Raw genomic sequence first — 22940 nt, forward strand, 5'->3', positions numbered from 1 at the left:
AGATTTAAATCAACTTCTAAGTTTTATGACCTGGTTAAATCCAAGATAGGACTTAGTTCGCGTTAATCCTTACCAATATCTCGCATTTTTTAAGAAAAACAACGATCAATTGATACGAATCAACTTCTAAGTCGTTAAGGTGATCTGGTTATATCCAGGTACCATATGCCCCCCAAGTAATTGGGAAAGGGTCTTTCGTGGTTACTTTAGATTACACTTGGAAACATGTACAAATATAAACAAAAAGCTGATTCTCATTGCTTAATACATAAAAAATGGCCTTTTAGGACTTACAAGTGAATCATTGATAGTATTTCTTTAAATTGATGGCGTTCCAAGTCCGCGGGACTGCCCCTCCATCAAGCCGAGCTAACTTATAAGTTCCTTCCTTAATGACCTCGATGACTTGATATGGTCCTTCCCAGTTCGGTCCCAAGACTCCATCTTTGGGGTCCTTACCGGCTAAGAAAACTCTCCTTAGGACCAGGTCGCCAACGCTAAAGGCACGCTTTTTTACTTTGGAGTTGAAGTAGCGAGTGATCTTTTGCTGATAATGGGTGAGTTGGAGTTGCGAATCTTCTCGTCTTTCATCAACTAGGTTAAGGGAATTGCACAGTAGCTCGTGGTTGCGGTCCTGTTCATAAGACTGGACCCTATGCGAAAGCACCTTAATTTCCACAAGGAGGACTGCCTCATTCCCAAAGGTTAGGGAGAAAGGAGTATGACCCGTAGGAGTCCAATGTGAGGTCCGGTATGCCCATAGGACCTGGGGGAGCTGTTCTGGCCAGACCCCCTTTGCTTCATCTAATCTCTTCTTGAGGCTCGCCTTTAGAGTCTTGTTGCCAGCTTCGACCTGGCCATTCACCTGAGGATAGGCCACGGAGGAGAAACTTTTCACGATTCCGTACCTTTCACAAAACTCGGTGAACAGGTCGCTGTCGAACTGAGTGCCATTATCTGAGACGATCTTCTTGGGCAGGCCGAATTGGCAAACAATGCTTTTAACCACGAAGTCAAGTTATCGTCGCCAAAGGTTCTGCCTCGGCCCACTTCGTAAAGTAGTCGACTGCTACCACGGCGTAACGGACCCCGCCTTTTCCAGTAGGGAGGGCGCCCACCAAGTCGATCCCCCAAACAGCGAACGGCCATGGGGACGAGATCATCTTCAGCTCGACTAGAGGAGCTCGGGCAACTGCGGCGAATCACTGGCACTTGTCGCACTTCTTGACATATGAGATCGAATCCTTGGACAGAGTAGGCCAGTAATATCCTTGCCTCAGGACCTTTAGGGCCAAGCTCTGCCCCCCAGTGTGATCTCTGCAAAAACCCTCATGCACTTCCTGCAAGATGGCCTTTGCTTCGCCTGGAAGAACACATCGGAGGAGAGGTAGGGAGTGCCCACGTCGGTATAGCATCCCGTCTACCATCGTATACCTCAGTGCTTGATACAGGACTCGACGTGCATCATTACGCCCTTCAGGCAGCTTTCCCTCGACGAGATACTCAAGGATGGAGGTCATCCAGGTCGGCCTGGCATCGATCATCTCGACCTTCGTCCTGACATCTTCTATGCTTGGTTTTTCCAAGAATTCTATTGGTACTAACCCCAAGGTCTCTGTTTCCCCAGAGGTGGCGAGCTTGGCAAGGGCATCTGCGTTAGCGTTCTTCTCCCGAGGTATCTGTTCGATCGAGCCTCACCTAAACGCGGACAGCTAACCTTTTACCTTTGTCAGATAGGCGGCCATCTTGGGTCCCCGTGCTTGATATTCGCCCAGAACCTGGTTTACCACGAGCTGGGAGTCACTGAAGCACTGGACGGAGCTCGCCTTCAACTCCTGGGCTATCCTCAGCCCGGCCAGCAAAGCTTCGTATTTGGCCTCGTTGTTGGAGGCCTTGAATCCAAATCTCAGTGCTGAGTGGAATCTATGTCCCTCGGGGGATATCAAAATGATTCCAGCTCCGGAGCCGTTCTCGTTGGATGAACCATCCACAAAGATCCTCCACGACGCCTGGGGTGAGGTGACTTCGGGTGAGTCCTCCGCGGGATCCTCCTGGAATCCCGTGCATTCTGCCATAAAATCGGCCAGGGCCTGACTTTTTATAGCAGTTCGCAGAGTGTACAAAATCTCGAACTGACTGAGTTCGATTGCCCACTTTAACAAACATCCCGATGCTTAAGGTTTTTGCAAAACCTGCCTTAAAGGCTGATCGGTCATGACGTGTATCGAGTGGGACTGGAAGTACGGCCTGAGCTTTCGCGAGGCCGTGATAAGGCAGAACGCCAATTTCTCCATCAACGGGTACCGGGATTCAGCCACGAGAAGTCTCTTGCTGATGTAGTAGACTGGTCTCTGAACTCGGTCTTCTTCACTGACCAATACGGCACTGGCTGCATCCTTAGTGACAGCCAAGTAGAGAAAAATAGGCTCTCCTGCTTTTGGTTTGGATAGTACGGGCGACTCGGCCAGATGTGCCTTCAGGTCGAGGAATGCACTTTTGCACTCCTCTATCCATTCGAACTTCTTGTTTCCTCAGAGCAGGTTGTAGAATGGCAAACACTTATCGGTGGACTTGGAAATAAACCGATTAAGGGCCGCCACTCTTCCTGTCAGGCCTTGGACATCTTTTCGCGACCTGGTCGAGGGAAGCCCGAGCAGTGATCTAATCTTGTCGGGGTTTGCCTCGATTCCTCGGGTATTGACAATGAACCCCAGGAATTTCCCTGATGCGACACCAAAAGTGCACTTCTGTGGATTAAGCCTCATGCCATACTCCCGTAGTATCTTAAAACATTCTTCCAGGTTGGAAACATGGTTATCGGCATTCTTTGACTTGACTAGCATGTCATCAACATACACTTCCATGTTTTTTCTGATCTGGTCTGCGAACATTCTATTTACTAACCTTTGGTAGGTAGCTCCGGCGTTCTTCAGCCCAAACGGCATGACCTTGTAACAATAAACGTTAGTCGGGGTCATGAAACTGGTGTGCTCCTGATCTGCCGGATTCATGGCGATCTGATTGTAGCCCGAGTACGCGTCCATAAATGACATGAGCTCGTGCCCCGCCGTGGCATTTACCAACTGGTCAATCCTTGGTAGTGGAAAACAATCCTTGGGGCAGGCTTTATTCAGGTCAGAGAAGTCTATGCAGGTCCGCCATTTTCCGTTGGGCTTCGGGACCAGCACGGGGTTGGCGACCCATGTTGGAAACTTGGCTTCACGGATAAAGCCACATTTTTTTAGCTGGGCTACCTCTTCCTCCAAGGCTTCAGCCTGGGTTGTTCCTAGGCGTCTTTGCTTCTGGGACTTGGCGGGAATGCTTTTATCCAGATGAAGTGTATGCATGATGACACTCGGCTGATTCCCACCATGTCCTCATGGGACCACGCAAACACGTCCAGGTTATCCCGCAGAAATCTGATCAGCTCCCCCTTCCTCTTGCCGCAGAGGTTTTTCCCGAGCTTGACCATCCATGATGGATTCTGCGGATCAATGTTCACTTCCTCAAGCTCCTCAATAGCCTGGAGCTCGGATCTGTCCTGGCCTATTCGGAGGTCAATATCCTCACTTAAGACGACATTTTCCCCTTCGGCGCTTTGAGGTTTTTCAATCTCAGGATCAGCTAAGGGTTCCTGAGATTCATCTTCACCACTTTGGATGGCCATTGCCAGCTATCTGGGTTTAGATTTTCCCTTCATGGAAATGTTGTAGCATTCCCTGGCAGTAAGCCGATCGCCATGGACAGTGCATATTCCCGTGGAAGTAGGGAATTTCATCGCGAGGTGGCGAATGGAAGTGACGGCCTCAAATGCCATGAGCGTAGGTCGTCCCAAAATTGCGTTGTACGCAGCAGTGCAGTCAATGACCACGAACTCGAGGAGTTTCGAGACTGTTCGAGGTCCTTCTCCCAGGGTGATCACCAGCTCGATCGTCCCTATGGCCGCCGATCCTTCTCCTGAAAAACCGTATAACATCATGGAGGTCGCCTTCAGCTCGGCGATGGTCAAACCCATCTTCTCTAACGTGGATCGGAATAGGAGGTTCACCGAGCTCCCATTGTCGATTAGCACCCTCCTCACTCTCCGATTGGTGAGCTGAACTTCCACGACCAAAGGGTCATTGTGAGGGAACTGGACATGGCCCGCATCTTCCTCCGTAAAAATGATCGGTTGCTTCTCCAATCGCTGCTACTTTGGCAAGCGCTGCTCTGGGATGAACTCTACTCCGTTATGCGCCTTCAGTTCGTTCATGTATCTCTTCTGGGCGGCCCTATTCGTGCCAGCCAAATGCGGTCCTCCAGAGATGGTGGATATCTCCTCTCCAACCAAGGGAGGAGGGACGTCCTGATCTACCCGAGACCCGGGCTGACTAGCCGAGACTTCTGGAGCGGGTCGACCTGCTGGGAATCTATTCCGCACGTATTGAGCCAAGGGGCCGGCTCGAATGAGAGTCTCGATCTCATCCTTTAGTTGCCTACAATCATCGGTGTTGTGGCCAACATCGTTGTGAAAGTGGCAAAACTTGGAGGTATCTCTCTTCCCCTTTTGGTGCTTCAACGGCTCGGGCCTCTTCCATGGGAGGCGAGTAGAATTAGCTAGGAAAATGTTCTCCCTAGACTGGGTGAGCTCTGTGTAAGTAGCGTAGACGGGCTTAAACTTGTCTACGGACTTATTCTTCTTTTGGCCGTGCTGGGTGCCTTCACCATTCCCCTTTCTTTTGCCTCCACCGAGCTGGTTGTTCTGTGTGATGTTTTGGGTCGCTGCCACGACCTCCGTCCCCACTCCAGCGGGCTGATCAGGGACCTGGCTGGTTCCTGCAGCTGAGGCTTCGGCTTCCTCCAAGTTTATCCATTCCTGGGCCCTGTTAAGGAATTCGTTAACCGAGCTGACTCCCTTTCTTTGTATGTCTTTCCAGAGATCCCCTCCGATGAGGATTCCAGTTCTCATGGCCATGAGCTTGGAGCTATCATCCGCGTCTCTGGCCCGAGCAGCGACGTTCGTAAATCTGCTCAGGTAGGCCTTTAGAGTTTTGTCGGGCTGTTGCCTCACGTTAGCCAAAGAGTCGGCCTGAACACGGGCAGCCTGGGAGGCTCGGAATGCCCTTTTGAAATCTACCGAGAAAGTCTTCCAGGAGCTGATTGACTGTCTTTTACCTTGCTTGAACCACTGCCTGGCAGGTCCAGTCAGTGTGGAAGGAAAGATTAGACACCTCAGCTCAGGCCCAATGTTGTGGGCCATCATCAGGGTGTTAAACATCCCTAGGTGATCCGACGGGTCTCCGTCTCCATTGAACTTAGACAGGTGCAGCATATGGAAACCAGGTGGGTAAGCCGTTGCTGCTATGCTGGGGGAAAAGAGCTCCATCTCGTCCCCAGAATCATATTCATCTTTTTCTTTTTCTGACAGGAGCTTCCTCATCAGCTCCTCCATCTGGGCCAGGCGCTCGAGGGTTTGGTCCTGATGTCCTTGGTTATTCCGGGGCTGTTCAACAGCTCCGGATCCATTGTACATATTTGGTGGGTTATTGCCCCTCCTATCTTGAGATAGGTTATTTGGGGCATTCCCTCCATTACGTACTTCAAACAGCCCCCCCCCCCCCTGAGCGAGCATGGCTGTCTCCTCCTACCTGCTCCCCTCTATGGGAGTTAAGGTGATTCCGCAGATCGCCACCCTGAGTGGCTTGTGGGCTTTGTGCCGAACTTAGGCGCTGACGCAGGTCTCCTCCAGAAAGGTCACTCCGGCGACTTTCGGTCCAGTAGCTCCTGCTAGAGAGGCTTGGAGCTCGCCTTTGGTGCTGAGGACCTGTGCTTTCCCTTGGCGCCCTGCTACGCCGGGAATGTCCAGCTGATGGCGGATCTCTCCTACTACTTCCGTAGGCTAGAATATCTCGGACGGGCCAAGGAGGAGATGGATATCTGATTGGAGACGGAGGATTCCTGACTGGAGAGGCGATCCTGGTTCCGTCTGGACAGATCAAGTTCGGTGGGGGCCTTTCGGCCCTGCCAACCTGTTGGTCCCGAGCCTGGCGATCTGGACGAGGCGCAGGACGGTTGTTGGGGACGGGCTGATGCTGCGAGCCCTCCCTGGATCTCCTTCGAGAATTTCCTCGAGCTCCCCTAGGCGCTCTCGAGGATGGTTGGGAGCTAGGAGTCGACGTTCTGACCGAATGGCTGTATTGCTGTTGCCTGGCTCCAGGCACTTCTTCGAAGTTTGCCTCTCGATGGTGTGATGAAGGAGTTGAGTTGGCTGTCGAAAATCTGTCCGAGCAGCTATGCCTGGACCAATTACCCCGGCGAGACTTAGTAGCCTCGCCTTGCCTCTCTCCAACGTTAGCGTCGGTTGTGAGAGGGGGTAGTCGGGTCAGCGCATCCTTGATCTGTTGGCTAGCTATTGCTAGCTGGCTCCTCAGCTGAGCATTCTCCATCTCCACCGCAGTGTAATAACACGGGTTTGGATTAGGTGGACGAGGTGCCGAACTTCCGGTGTCATCTTGGCCCGCCGGCTGCTTTCCTGGCCGCTGCTGGGCTTCAGGAACTTGTTCACCGGGGATGGCAGTATGATGAGCCTCCTGCCCATCATGCTGTTCTGCCTCGTTACCGTGCCTAGCTCGAGTAGTCACCATAGTTGGATGTTTGCGACAGCACTAATCGAACTTGCTCTCAATGAAAGCACCAAACTGTTGACGCGGTTCTTCGCCAACAGGAAATTAAGAAAAGAAGAGAAAGGGATTAGTGCCTGTGTTGAACCAAAATAGATATATGATCTTAGGAAATGAAATGGTGACTCAAAGTACGTTTTTTGAGTGGTTCAAAGGTTAAAATCCTTCTACTCCACTAGTCAGTAGTATTGCTATATACTGGATATTTGATTACAGGCTCTCTTTTACAATAAAGAATCCAACCCCTATTAACTCCCAATGTCTCCATATTTATAGGAGAAGGCACCTGGGAGTTGGTAAGAAGGTTATCCCGTGACCTTCTTACCTATCATGTCAATTCTGTGACATTCATGATTAATTCCTAAACCTGACACATAAGTGTGGTCAAATCAATAGGTAAGGAGATAATGGGCCGCAAGGCCCAACCCAGTCGTGGGTGTCTGAATACGCACGTTCCTGCTGCGTGTCCGAGAAGTCAGGGATATATCAGACATGTGATGTCTGATATATGCACGTTTACCTTGCGTGGCTGACTTTATAAAAGGTCACAGCCTCCAACTCTAGCTCGTATTACGAGCTAGATACTTAACTCGACCTTAGGCCTTCAGAGCCCTGAATCTGTCCTTAAGTTATCAGAGGCAAACCCTTAGGTTACCTCGAGCTAAGGAGGTATGATCTTATGACGGCAACTCCGGTTTTGGAGATGTCCACGAGATAATCATGATTAGGCCGCAACTCAGCTCGCTAATCAGCCCGTGGGAAAATCAGGGCGTACATTACTCAACTATAATTCTACACCATTAATTATAGTTGGAAAATATATATAATAAAGCTCACCTTAAAATATGTTCTTTAATTAAATTATACTAACTTCTAATTTTAAGAACCTATCATATTATATACCTTAGAGCGACAAAATACCAATGGCAGAATGCAGTAAAAAGCATATAATATAACAAATATCCTAAATTAAATTAAGAGCCTAAATTACATAAGAAGAGCATGACTAGACTTATGTAAAAGACACTAATAAATTTAGAATAAAAATTAGAAAAAAATAAATTTAATTGTAACAAAGATATAGAAATGAAGAACAAAATAAAGAATCAATATATTAAAAATATAATGTAAAACATGAACTTCACTCTAGCCTTTCCATAAGAGAATTTAGCCTAAAATATGCATTGTTTTCACTCACAAAAATGTAAAAGAAAAATAGGAAAAATAAGTGTTTTTCTCTCCAATACTCTCTACTCTCACTTCACAATCTGATTCCTTTTTCCCTACATTTGGTCCTTTATTTATAGTGAAAATAGGACCCAAAATGTGAAAAATCGTGTACAATATAGTGGGACAAATGGCTGAAAAATAGGTGCAAAGTGGGGAAAATGGTGTTCAGCCGTGGGAGACAAAGGATGATCGTGGCAGGCGGCTGGTCGGGGCGTGGGGAGCAGCAGGCGACGTGGCGCGCATTGGTTGGCTCGGGTTTGCTGGCACGTCAGACATGTCGTAGGGTGGCAGTGTCAGGTGGCAGGTGGTGCAACTGGCGGCTCGGCTGGCGTGCGGCTCGGCGGCTTCGTCAGGCGGCTGGAAGCTTGGCTGGGTGAATGGGAATCTGCCACGTGGCAGCGTGGAGAACAGCCATAGGCTGGGGTTTGGGTTCCATTTTAGGCCTAGTTTTGGGCCATTTCATCTTCAAAAATACAATTTTCTTCATGATTTCTTCAATTTTAATTCTTTCTTTCTCCTTTCTTTTTCTTTGTGTCAAAAATATATTTTATTTCCTAAAAATTGAGCACAAATTAAATTAAAATTAATATTTTCAAATATAAAATATATGACAATAAATCCATGAAAATATTAATTAAAACTTAATTAATTTTACACTTTAAGATTAATAAAATGATACTTTTGAGCACTAATCAACAACCATTTCAATGCTACTTTTACGTGAACCCACACAATAAACACATTAAAAGACATAAATAATTTTCTACTGTTTTTTTTTTCAAAAATAAATGGCCAGTGAATTAAAATAGTTTAAAATTTGAATTATTTCATGAACATTAGATTATTAATATTGTTGATTTGGATGTTCATAATCAATGTATATTTATATATATAGAAAGTTATTTTATTTTTTATTGGAATGTGGCATTTATTAGTGTAAAATGTTTTTTTATTAATAAAAGAAATTAGTATAATTAAATAATATAAAAAGGAAATAAATTATAATTGTTTTAAAACTAGTATACAAATTGTATATTAAAAAGTACTAATATTTATATGTATATATATATTGTAATATTAAATATTATTATAATGAATGTTGTACATTTTCTTTTTTGATTTATTTTACATGTGTTCTTTACCTGATATTGTAGAATATTAATAATTTTTAATTTTATTTTAGATAATATTTAATATTTGAGCTATTAATATAGTATAATCTATATTAATTTTTAGTAATATATTAATTTTTAGTTTATTTTTTAATAAATGTGTATTCATGATCCCGTCCTAACGGGAATTCCCTAGCTTGCTCCAATGAAAAATATGAGGTAATGGGAGCAAAACCAGAAATTAAAATAGTCAATGGGGATAGGTGGGAGGAGCACCCCTCATCAATTTCCTGCCACGATTTCATCCCTACTAAAAATAGACAGAATAACTCATCATTACAATCCTAATCCCATCTTATCATAAAACAATATATGTAATGCCATTATAAATTTAACTGCCACCATATGTTATGTAGAAGGCAAGTGAACAAAACATGTGATCACGGACACGTAGGCCAAAAATAGAACTATTGCGTGAATGATTATTTAATGTCTATCACCAAAGGTTATATATGTAAACTTCAATTTATTATACTGGTATCATGAGAGACAAAGTAGTTTGGTTGGTCTATTGGATATTGTCCCACATTGGAAAGAGCTTAAGAAATTCTCCAAGAGTACCTATAATACATCTAATTCATCTCACTCACGTGGCCGTGTGTTAAGCACAAACCGAACTATTCTTTTGCCTTTTACTAAAGAATACCGTGTGCTTGTCGCTCTCAATGGCATACGCATATTTCTGAAGGGATTTTATAGAAATCCCTATAAATTAGTGTCAATTTTATCTCATGTGTAATAGGAGTCCGGTATACTTCTGAATTTATTTTAGTGGTTGATTGGGGCCAGCCATTGACGAAATGGCTTATTAAAGTAATAGAGACCCCAATCCTGAGAGTTCCACTAATTCCTATGAAGAAATGCCATTGTAGGGCTTTGAGCAATTTGATTGCTGGCACACTTTTAAATGTTCAGTCTCTCTAGCAACCGAGCACCTCCTTGTACCATAGAGGAGGTGATAGTGGCTTGTAATGTATCTTGTGCACTCTTCATCTATTTCATAGTGTTCGAACACTTCCTTGCTTATATATTGTTTTCCCATAAGTTGTCATCACAATACAATAGAGACAAACTAACACTTTCGCTTTTCAGATGTCAAGTCAAGATCACAGTTTAAACACACCTTAGGTCCTTGTAACAGACCTTATCGAGGTGGAGTTGTCCACATTGACAATGCTATCAATGAGTAGCAAAGATGTTCTTGACAATTAGCCTTCTTTATATGGGAGAAAGTGGGAGGTGTTTCGCCTTGCAGGCGTAATTGCAAGTGACAACAACAAAGATAGCGAAGGTGATGGAGGCTTACGTCCTACTTGTCCGGTCCCTCCAAAATGCGAGGGGCATAACCCACTCATGGTCCATATAATATGCTATAAGGTGTCACTACCTTTGCAACCATACTTTTAGAAGGTGCTTAAGTACTATAAGCTAGCTCCCTTCCAGGTTACACCTAACGTTTATAGGTGTCTTGTGGGGTTATCCATAAATTAGGGGTACAACGATTTTTCTTTTGGCAGAATTCATGTGTATCTACTAGCTCAAAATGAAGATCTAGCAGTTAAGGATCTTCCAATTGTCTTCTGGAATGTTATGCACAAGAAAATTGACTAATCTGACTGTTGAATTTTACTTTAATGATTATTCAAGTTTTAATTTTGAGTTTTAAATTTAGATTTTACATAACTAAAGAGAAGAATAATAATTTTTTTTTTTACTTTAGGGATTAAGTTTTATTTATTTTAGTTTTATTTTGGACATTTTATTTTTTTTTAATTACTTTTGAATTGTAACTTTTTTTTTTTTAGATTTTTCAAAGTTTGAAATAGTTTTTTTTTATTAAATAAATGGTAAATACAACTTTGGACCCTGTATTTTGTAAAAGTTACTATTGGACCTTCTGTTTTGTTAAAAGACAATTTGGATTCTGTATTTTGCAAAATGGAACAAAATGATTACTGAGATTTGTTATATATAATGGTTAAGTAGTATCACACAAGATAGTGCAAAATACTTAACGATTTTCACTTAAGTCGAAGTGAAATATGAGTTTTTGTTGTAGGCATTAATAATTGACTTTGATGGGTCTAAAGTGATACAATGAGGTATCTAAACTTATCCTAAAAATTTAGAATCATTTGGAGGTGCTTAAGGGTGATTTTGAATACCCTAGGAAGTGGGGAGGCCTACATGTCGCCACAAGACTTAAAGCCAAAGTTAAGACAGTGGACAGGCGATGTGTCACCTAGGGCTTTCTGGAAAATTCTAAATTTGGCTACAAAATGTTGTGTTTAAAAGGTTGTTTCCTATTGGTTAAGCCTAATGACGGTGCCTACACTATAAAAAGAGGTCCATTAGAGTTGTAAAGCCTTGATCAAACTTTTCAACTATCTCTCTAATTCTTCTCTCTCTCTAGCTTTCTAAGAACACTCGTTTTCTCCAATAAAATCAACAAGAATTGCTTGACTTGTGTGAGTTTTAAATGCTTGTTAAATCTCACTCCTCATTCCATCTTGGTGAGGCTTAAAGCAACTTCGATATGAAACTTACGATATAGAAATCCAGAAAATTCATACAGAAAGAAAGTGGAAATCGTTGATTGAAATCCAAACTATGATGAAAAGAAGAATACTACTTGTATATTCAATGTTGGGGGAGAAACACCATGAGGCTCGTACACAAGAAGTATTATTGTAACGCCTCAAATTCCCTAATATGCCTTAGTGCCTGGTTTAGGGGGTCGGGAGGCAATAATTGAATTAATTGAGTGCTTTTGTGTTACGAACATGTTATTATATGAATTATGTGATTATATTATAATATGACTATATCGACATGTTTAGGTGTATTAGCATGCATGTGGGCTCATTTCTTATTATAATGGCATTTTCGTAATTTTGGCCCATTGATGGCATATTTTAATATATGTGCTCTATGATTAAGACCACATTATTATGTGGATATATTTGGGTTATCTGGCACGAGGCGATCCTAGGGGAAAAGTTAGCGGTTTAGTCATAACTAGGTCAAATACCCGACTCGGGGTGAGCCTAGGGGTATTTTAGTAATTTAGCACATTACCGGGATTTATCGAGTAATGGGGAATTATTTGGCAATCATTTGGCAATCATTTGAGGAAATTAGAGATCATGGGGATTTACGAGGTGTTAATTATGATTAACAGGAAAAAGGAGGGGTAAAAGACTCATTTACCCTTGTGAGCATTAGAGAATAATTAATGGGTTGAGGGGTAAATTCGTCATTCCTAGTCTGAGGAAGGGATACACTCAAAGAGTCCAGAAGGTAATGGAATGATTAGAACACTTTCAACACCCTCAACTCTCTCTCTCTCTCTCTCTTTTCCCTCTATCTCTTGAAGTCTTGGGGGTTCTTGCTGAACTTTGAGGAGAAAAGGAACAAAGCTTGGAGAATTGAAGCTAGGGTTGAGGTGGAACAACATAAAGGTCGTGATTCATCTTTAAGGTAAGGTATTGCTCTACTTTCTTGGTTAATCTCAGCTGTGGTTTAAGTTTTTGCAGAGTTTTAAAACAATGATTGGGTGTTGATTTGAGTAAGAGATTGAGTTCAATTTTTGAGGTGTCAATACTACCTATGATGTGTTATTTAGGGTTTTAAACTCATTTGGGACTTTTAGAAATGTTTGGGGCAAGATTTGAGAGCTTTGGCTTAGGGAAAAATGGTGGAAAAACCCAGTTTTTCTAGGTTTGCAAAGGAGAGTCGCAGTGTTGTTCTTCCAAGTCGCAGCGCAGGGATGTTCTAGGGCAGGGCGCCCTGGCTATGTGCCACGACACTTTGGGGGCTGCTTTGCAACGCTAGGCCAAATTTCAGGATCTCTAAAATCCAATTTTTAGGGTTTTTGCCCAGGGGCTCGGGGGTGATTTCACCACCCCATTTGGTGGAATGGGAGGTCCCGAGCGCATGGGATTGGTCTTGAGATTTTTTTATGGAATCGAATGTTGATAAGATATTATCTATGGCTTGTGACTAGGCTATCGCTAAGGCTCAGGACAGGATCGTTCTCAGGGGTCGTGCTTCCTTGCTTATTTGCTTTTGTTTGGACCAAAGGTAAGAAAACTTCACCCGATGCATAAGATACGTGATTAAGGCTTGGCCCGTTGTTAAATGTAATATGATTAGGGCTCAGCCCAGCTATCAAATGTATTATGATTAGGGCTCGGGCCAACTGTTAAATGTAATGTGATTGGCACTTGGCCCAATTGTTAAATATAAACATGATTATGACTCAAGCCCAGCTAATGAACATAATTATAATTATGCATGTGTATACTTGTATAAGTACATTGTAATGCATTGTATCTGTGTATGATAAAGGTAGTATATGTATGTGTGTCCCCGATTGGGAGGCCCGACTGATAAGTCAAAAGTCTGTCTATCGTACCTAACCAAAAGCTTAGCCTTCTAGTCGTGGGTATACTTGAATGAAAGGGGCCCGACTTATAAGCCGAGGGATTATAAAGGACTCGACTTATGAGTCGAGGGGTTTAGAAGGCCCGACTTATAAGTCGAAGGTCTACAAGGTCGGCTTATAAGTCAAGGGTTTATAAGGCCGACTTATAAGTCGAGGGTTCACAAAGCTCGACTTATGAGTCGAGGGTTTGCAAGACTCGACTTATGAGTCGTGATTGGCATTATGCGCGTTGGGCGCAGGCCGTTATGGCTATGTCACCCCGAGAGTGCGTTATGCACTTGATTGGCTCAGATGCCATAGGAATAAACGGGAGTGCATTATGCACTTGACTAGCTCATATGCCATAGGAATAAACAGGAGTGAATTATGCACTTGACTGACTCGGATGCCATAGGAATAAACGGGAATGCATTATGCACTTGACTGGCTCAGATGCCATAGGAATGAATGGGAGTAAGAGACGCACTTACGTGACCCTATGGTCAAAATAAATCTATAAAATAGAGTTATTTTACCACTATTTATAAGTTAATTAGTGTTAAGTTCTTAAGTTTTTGATTAATTTATTAAGTTTTTAAATAATTTTGAATTTATTAGTCTTATCATGATTTTATATATTTTTGTGTGTTTTTATAGTTATTTTGTTGTAGTTTAATTATTTGAATTATTGTTGTTAAGTTAGAAATAAAAAAAAAATGCATTTTTATTGATCTTAAATGTGAAATTAAATTAAGTTTTAATTAGTATTTTCAAAGAATTAATATGATTTATTTTATAATTGAAAATATTTAATTTATCTTTATTTTGCAGAGAATTTGTTGCATTTTTGCTCTTGAAAAGCAAGAAAAATGAATAAAGAAGTGGCATTTTCAAGGAAAAGACAGGAAAGAAAATTGCATTTATGAAAGGCATCCAAGCTCATGGACATGAAGTACATGGCCCAGCCACTAGAAGCCCAGGCCCGCGCCTCCCAGCCAACTCCAGCCCACGGCCCAGGTCCACCCGAAGCCTCCCTGCCTAGCCAGCTCCGGCCCATCAAGCCTCCAAGCCACACGGGCCTCCGAGCAGCCCTTTGGCCCACTCGGCCCAGCTGCTAGCCACCAGAAGCCCAGCCCGAAGCCCACCTACCTACAGCCACCAAGCCCCCCATGCCCAGCCACCTTCTCTCCTCTTGAGCTCATAAATGTCTCCTTGTCCCCTTGTTCGAAAATACCACATTTTTACCCAAACTTTTCTACACATTTTACCCCAAGATCATCAATACACCTAGATTTTACCCCTATATGCCATATTGTTCTTCATTTCAAATTTAATTTAATCAATTTAATTAATTTAAATTTATTATTTTAAGCACTTTTTTTTTTTTGCTATAAATAAGGGATTTGGGTGCTTATTTTTGGAGGGAGGTTACACTACACAATTGATACACTTTCAAGACCACTCCATTCTCTTCATCTTTTTCTTCTTTTTGGTCATTTCTCTATGAGTTTTTAGAGGAAAAATTTGGGGGCTCCCCCTTCAAATTTTTCTATTTATGTTTGTAATTTTTGGTTTGTATTTTTATTCAAGTTATGAGTTTCTAATCTTTTTAAGATTATTAAGGTGGTGATGAAACAATATGTAACTAGATAGTATTTATTTTGTATGTTGATTTCTCATTTGTGCTACAAAGTTTATTGATTTTTCTTCTTCAAATATTTTCTTTCATCTTAAATATCATGTATTTTTTATTGTTAGCATATCTTTACACTTTGTTCTTCATTAGTGCAAAATCATAATATTCTTTTATTAAGGTGTGTCATTAATTTGTGCATATCACATGCTTAGAAAAAAAATATTATGTTTTGTCTTATAAATAATATTCAATGATTTTGTTGTTGTTTCATTAGATTGATTCACACTAGATACTTTGATATTATATTGCTAAAAGTGAAGATAAATCATATATTAATATAATAACTTGTGCTTAAAAAGAATATCTAAATTGAATAGATGATAGTTTGATTAATTTCTACTATTTAAATTTGGGAATCAATGTACTTATAAATATTATTGAACTTATGTTTTGTGGATTCTATTATCTTAATAATCTTTCTTCTACCATATTGTTCACAATTATTAATTTAGTTATATATATATTGTCTCTAATATCTTTATTATTATCTTTTATTTTATTTTCTTGAAACAAAAATCTCATTAATCTTTGGAGCTAGGTTAGAATTTATTAATTTTGGTTTAAAATAGTTTTCTTTTTGATCTTAGATAACTCCTTTGGGTTCGACATCCTTGCTTACATGATCACTATTCTATTTGAACGATTCGTGCGCTTGCGATATAAATATTTAAAACATACCCATTTTTGGTCTATCAAGTTTTTGGCGCCGTTGTCAATGAGTTGCAAGAAAAGAAACGAACTTTTTCTCAAGGTTAGTGAATTCTTCTACTAGTTATTTTAATTTTTGCACTTAAAAAGAAAAAAAATATATATATATATATACAAAAATATAAAAAAATATATATTTATATAAAAACTAAAAAAAAAAAAGATAACAAGAAAATATGGGATGGTTCTACTACCCATTAGAAATCTTATTTATATATTTATATTTATTGCATTTTTTTAGTTGACGGAACTTGTGCCTCCTATCTATCTTTTTATTTTATTTTTATATAGTTAATGGCACTTGTGCCTCCTAAATTTTGTTGTAAGCTCTTGTTGTAATTTTTTTTATTTTTGTTAGTTGACGGCACTTGTGCCTCCTAACATATGTGTAATTTTTTTTAATTTTGTTGTTGTTATATTTTTATAGTTGACGACACTTGTGCTTCTTGCCTTGGTGTTATTCTCTCTTATTTTGCGATAGTTAATGGCATTTGTGCCTCCTAGTTTTTTTTTGTTATATTTTTAATTAGTTGATGGCATTTGTGCCTCCTAACTCTTATTTTCATTTCTTAATATTGTTTATGTTTTCTTAATTTTTTTTTCCTTTTTCCTTAATTATTGAGTTTAGTACTCTTCTTAATTTCTTAAAAAAAAATCTCTTGAAATGGATTATTTTAATTATAGTTGGAATTCTGAGTACAACTTGAAATTCTATTTTTTATGATTACCAACTTAATTATTTAAATTAAATAATTAATTGTTGTACTGTTACAGAAATATTTAAACGGACACAGAAACTGTTTGAACAAAAACCAGATATGTTTAAATAGTTTATCAACAGAACATAAAAACGAACATAAAGTAAAGAACACACGAAATTTTACGTGGTATCAACAATCTTTTCAGGTTGCTATTAGTCCACAGGGCCACGCCAAGAGAATGAAATTTATTAGAAGAATATCTAAATGATTACAAAACCAAATTGACTTATACAAATAAAGACTCCCTCTTGAATTTGTCGCAATTGTTGTAATCTAAACTCCTAATCAAATTTCTGAAGTGCTAAGATCTTGAACTCCCTTCAAATCATAACACTTGCACTTTTCCTCCCGAAACGTGACTCACGAGCAAGACTTCTCCCGAAGCTTGATGAACAATGTCCAAATGTGTTCAACCTACACAATTAACACAAATAAAACAATACAGAGGTACACTGTAATAAACCACTAAGAACTTGCTGGGCTCAAGTTCTTCATACAATAAACACTCTCTCTAAACTTAAAAAATATTTGGAAAATAATACACCTAGAGAGCTAAGAAAAACCAACGACCTAAGGATGTCTATATACCCTTTAGAATCCCTTTCGGTCGTGGAAAACAAATCAGAAACCAATCAGCCAATAAATGGAAAATCTTCCCAAAAAGGAAAGTTATAATCTGTTCAAACAAACTGGCAATCCATTCAAACAGATTCATTGAACCTGGACAATTTTTAAACCCAGTTTCCTTAAATAAATAAGGAAATAGTATATACATTATCTCTGCAAGTTGTACACGGTTTCTAGACAAACAAATCAGATCAAGAAATTAAAATAAATACCAATTATTTCCATATATACAAAAGTCAAGAAAAGATATTCTTTTATAGGAAATTATATATTTATTTTATTAACACATATAGAATAATCTAATTAGAAAACATTTCACATCAAAACAAGAAACAAACCATTTCGAAAATACCACATAATATATTTCGAAAATACATCCATAATTAATTTTGTCAATTTTATCAAATATGCCAATAAAGGATTTTACAATCTCCCCCTTTGGCAATTTGATAGACAAAATTAATCCAAAAACCTGCAACACAAATGTTAGTGACAAGTAAAGAGAAAAAAACCCCATGCAAACATGCATTAACTTATAACAAACATAGAAAGAAACTAAGACTTAACTCCCCCTCAAAATAAGAAGGTCTAGAGTTAAACAAAACAACAAACAAAGCAGGTTTTTGGAGGTATCTACTCTTCCCCTTTGTGTCTTTCAAAGAAGCCAAAGAAACATAAAACAAAAATAAAGACAATAAGTCTAAGACAAAAGAAAGTATCAATGTTCTTAGGACAAAAAACATAAAAACAAGTAAAACTAAACGGCTGGATCCTTGGACAAAGTGTGGACAGCGTCCAAAACAGAATGTTGCAGTCCTTAAATTATCATCACTCGAGTACCCAAAGAATCAACAGAGGCGCGAACAACAGTTAGTTCTATAGCATAGGTCCTGAATCTATTGGAACAGAGGAGGATTCAGGAGGAATATCATTAGAGGAAAAATTCAGAGATTGAGGCTTGGCTTTCTTGGATGATGGAGCATCAGTAGCTTTAGTAATTGGAGCAGATTCTTTGTAGGAAGTAGTAGCAGTAGTGGGAGCCACCAAATCTTCTTGATCTCGCTTGAGATCTTTTTTCTACATACTCAACCCTTTATAAATAACTTTAGGAAAAGGAAGATTCAAATTTCTCTTATTACCTTTTCGAAATCCAATGATTTGATCACAGATAAACATACCCAAGTCTATACCAATTCCGGTCCCCACTTTGTACAAAGAGGAAGCCATGTCAAATGAGATAGTTGTGGTGTGAGAAGTCGGCTTCCAATTCGTTATGACAAACTTATGGAGAACATCATAAGTGTAGGTGAGATTGGTAACCGATATGACTGTATTAGGTGGCCATACCATTTTTTGTCCCACTAGTTTAGTGATGACCTCAACCTTGTCAAGAGAGACAAGATCATCAGCATTCTCCACATCAAGAGGAAGATGCAAAGCCTGTGCAATATCTTGTGGAGAAAAAGAGAACCAATGGCCCCTAACATACACTTTACAATACAAAAGAGATTTGGGGTCAATAATTTCATCAGTAAGATTGGCATAGAATTCATTGACTATTCTATCCACAAAACCAGTAAATTTAACCAAAGAACCTCTCCATTTTCAATATTGAAGCATAGTTAGCACACCATAAGCACGATGATCACTCAAGACATAATTTCTCTCAATGAGAAATTTCCTTTGAGCATAGAGAACCATATCACGAGCATTGTCATTATACAAAAAATAGAAGAATGAGGTTTGCAATTACCACCTGAGAGTCTTGGAGATGGTGTAGAATCAGAAATAGGTCTCTTGCCTTTAGCATTGGATGAAAATGGAGTTGCAACTGGCTCTGTCTCAGATTCGGCTTCTTGTTCAGTAGGGACAACGTCTTCTTGTTCTGTCTCATTAGACTCAGCCTTTGATTCAACATGGTCAGGAACAGATTCATCAGATAAGGTGGTATCATGGGTTTCTTCAGACTCAGATTTCACTTCCTCAGGTTCAGATTCAGAGGAAGACAGAGAAGGGGGATGGGCCTTCAATCTTTTCTTGGCAGTAGTCAAGGGAGACGAGCCCAACACCAACTTTCTTTTTGGAGTCAAATAGTTCTTCTTGGACTGGCTCGACTTCACAGGAAACTTGAGTAACCCAACAGCAGCAACTTTGGAAGAGGATGAAACCGATTTGGATTTTTCCCTAGCCGCCAAAGACGGTTCAATCGGAAAAGGAGATTAGTTCTTGGCTCGAGAGGGCACCACCACTTCAGATGGTGGTGCATCATCAACAATATCAGCCGTGATATCTAGAAACACCATGAGGTGTTCAATAGAGAGAGAGAACACCTTCTTGCGCGCCTTGGATTTGGGAGTTTTCCCAACAGATGTCACTGGTGCTGGAGCAGATGGAGGCGCCGTTGACACAGATGGAGGAGGCAACAGAGAGGGCAACTTTCTGGATTTAGTAGCAGGGGTCTTCTTAGAGGACGCTCCATGAGTTTTCACCATTGTTCCTTCTCTGAAAAGCAGCAAACACTTACAAAAACAATGAGAAGAAGAAGAAGCAACTTAGAAGGATCGTGGGTGAGGAGAAAGTGGGTAGGTGACAAGTTTTTTAAGAATAAAAATTTCCCATTTAAGACACACACAGCAAAAAAAAAGTTTCCCCTTTTTTTATTGAAAAATAAATAAAAGGAAACAAACCTCTTACACACAATCAAAATATAAACTTTTTTTTTTTTAATTTTTTTATAAAATGAAATAAAATAAATAGAGAATGCCAACACTAAAAAGGTAACAAAAAAAAAACACTCACACGAACAGATGAGATCTTCCCTATTTTTTAAATGCTAAAAAAGGCAACAAAGAAAAATACAATAAAGAGACACGTCATGACATTCCAAAATAGAGTAAGATGACAAAATAAATTCATTGGAGACAAAGAATATATTAAATCACATAAAATAAATGCACAAATTCACAAAATTTCCACAAAGATTCGACTCACCATTAATTTCATTGCCAATCAAATTTTTTTTTTATAAAAATGCACAAAAATAAAACCCAACCAAAAATATCTGCTTTGATCAATGAGCGTCATCCTGAAAAAAAAAATAGAATCAAGCAAGTGAAAATAAGTGTTACTGTATAACATGGATAAGAACACATGTGAAAATGAAAAAATAGAAAGAATATTCGAGAGAAATAATGCACAGTTCAGTCACAAACACATATTCTTAAGTGAATCAATCAACATGTATGAGTCTTACACACATTTTTTTTATAAACTGTGTACAATTTTTCTTGCATAGTTTCAAGCATAAGTGTGTGATAGTGTATGCAATGGAACATTGCCCAATGACAAATAAGTATTTTTCGAAATTGTAAATAATTGTAACCCATGAAGACGCTGTCACACTACACCAGTGGTAGCCCTTTTCTATGGTAGCGTATCCTCTTTATAACTCCGAATTACAAAGTTCCAACTTACTCAAAAGACAGCTTTCACACACTGATGTAGGTAGCTCTATTCTTGCACATGAGCTTGAAACAATGCTACAAAAAAGGAAGCTCAAACATTAAATATTGATTGATTGACTAGAATATGCCTGGGAGGAATTGATTATTTTTCTCTCAAGAATATACAACTAAAAGCTCATAAACACAAGTCAGATTATCTAGCTTGACACACAACAAAATTTCCAAATTAATTGATAATTTTCTTAAACTTAAACAACACACATTTGATCAAGAGTAACTACAAAATAACAAGGAAATTTAAAGAGAACAAACCCCCAATGATTTTCGGAGGAAATCAAAACGAACCGAATCAAAAGCTTTAGTGAAAATATCAGCAATCTGTTTATGTGTTTCAATATATTCCAAGACAAAAACTTTATTTTCAACTAATTCTCTTATGAAATGACGACGAATATCAATATGTTTAGTACGTGAATGTTGCACATGATTTTTTGAAATATTAATTGCACTTGTATTATCGCAAAAAATAGTTAAAATGTCAAGATCAAACCCATAATCCATCATCATTTGCTTCATCCACAAAAGTTGTGCACAACAACTTCCTGCTGCAATGTATTCGACCTCAGCTGTTGAGAGAGAAATAGAATTATGTTTCTTGCTATGCCAAGAAACTAGATTATTTCCCAAGTAGAAACGTCCTCCACTAGTGCTTTTTCTGTCATCAGTGTTACCTACCCAATAAGCATCACTAAAACACACTAGATTAGAGTTAGTTTCTTTTGAATACCAAATACCATAATCAACAGTCCCATGAACATATCGAATGATTCTTTTGACAACTGCAACATGAGACTCCATGGGATTTCCCTGGTACCTGGCACACACACCAACACTATAACTCAAATCAGGTCTACTAGCAGTGAGATAAAGAAGACTACCAATCATGCTCCTATACAGTGTAGGATTAACTTTGACACCATTTTCATCTTTGGATAGCGTCACAGTCGTTCCCATTGGTGTTTTGGCAATCTTTGAACTTTCAAGTCCAAACTTTTTGACCAAGTTCTTAGCATATTTGCTTTGAGAAACAAATGTGACTTCATCTAACTACCTAACTTGCAAACCTAAGAAATAGGTCAATTCTCCCACCATGCTCATTTCAAATTCCTCTTTCATTTGTTTCACAATTACCTACACCTCATTGTTAGAAGTAGAACCAAACACAATATCATCAACATAAATTTGAGCAAAAATTATGTTAGATTTAATATTTTTGATAAATAAAGTTTTATCTACTCCACCCCTTTTGTATCCATGAGAAACAAGAAAATGAGTGAGTCTCTCATACCAAGCCCGAGGGGCTTGCTTCAAACCATAAAGAGCTTTCTCCAATTTGTAAACATGATCGGGTGCATGGGGATCTTCAAACCCTTTGGGTTGTTCAACATATACCTCTTCATTCAAGATCCCATTGAGAAATACAGATTTGACATTCATTTGGAACAACCTGAAACCAAACAAACAAGCAATAGACAATAATAATCTAATTGATTCAAGTCTTACAACAGGTGCAAATGTTTCATCAAAGTCTATTCCTTCCACTTGTGTGTACTCTTGTGCCACTAATCTTGCTTTATTTCGCACAATTGTACCAAATTCATCAGATTTATTCTTGAAAATCCATTTTGTACCAATAATATTGGTATACAATGGTCTTGGCACAAGAGTCCACACTTTGTTTCTAAAAAATTGTTCCAATTCCTCCTACATAGCTTTAATCTGATTTTCATCAGTTAAAGCTTCTTTCACATTTTTAGGCTCAAGTAAAGATAGGAAACAAATTAATTGAACAAAATTACTAAACCTTCTTCTTGTGACCATACTTTCTTTTGGATTTCCAAGTATTAAATCTGATAGATGATTTAATTTAACTCTGGTTGCTGTCTCCTTTTGGAATTCATTCGAAATAATATTTGGAAATTTCTTTTTTGTCTGTCCAAAATCTGTTTCATCGGATTCGTGATCTGTTGGAGCAGATGGACCAGGCGTTACAATAGTAGTATCACTGGCAGAAGCTTCTTCGTGATTTTTAGAAAGTTCATCAATAAACCTATCAATTTCTTCCTCAATAGAAAACTCAGAAAAATCCCTGGCATCATCAATAACAATGTTAGCTGACTCCATTGCAGTTTGGTTT

General features: G+C 39.4%; 1 non-coding gene across 1 annotated transcript; it reads left to right on the forward strand.

Moving 5' to 3' along the window:
* Positions 1-9653: 9653 nt before the first annotated feature.
* Positions 9654-9768, forward strand: LOC133787219 (U5 spliceosomal RNA). Its single transcript, XR_009872253.1, has one exon. It is a non-coding gene; the product is annotated as a U5 spliceosomal RNA (small nuclear RNA).
* Positions 9769-22940: the final 13172 nt, after the last annotated feature.

Source organism: Humulus lupulus, chromosome 6, assembly GCF_963169125.1.
Source record: "Humulus lupulus chromosome 6, drHumLupu1.1, whole genome shotgun sequence".
NCBI classification, from domain to species: Eukaryota; Viridiplantae; Streptophyta; class Magnoliopsida; order Rosales; family Cannabaceae; genus Humulus; species Humulus lupulus.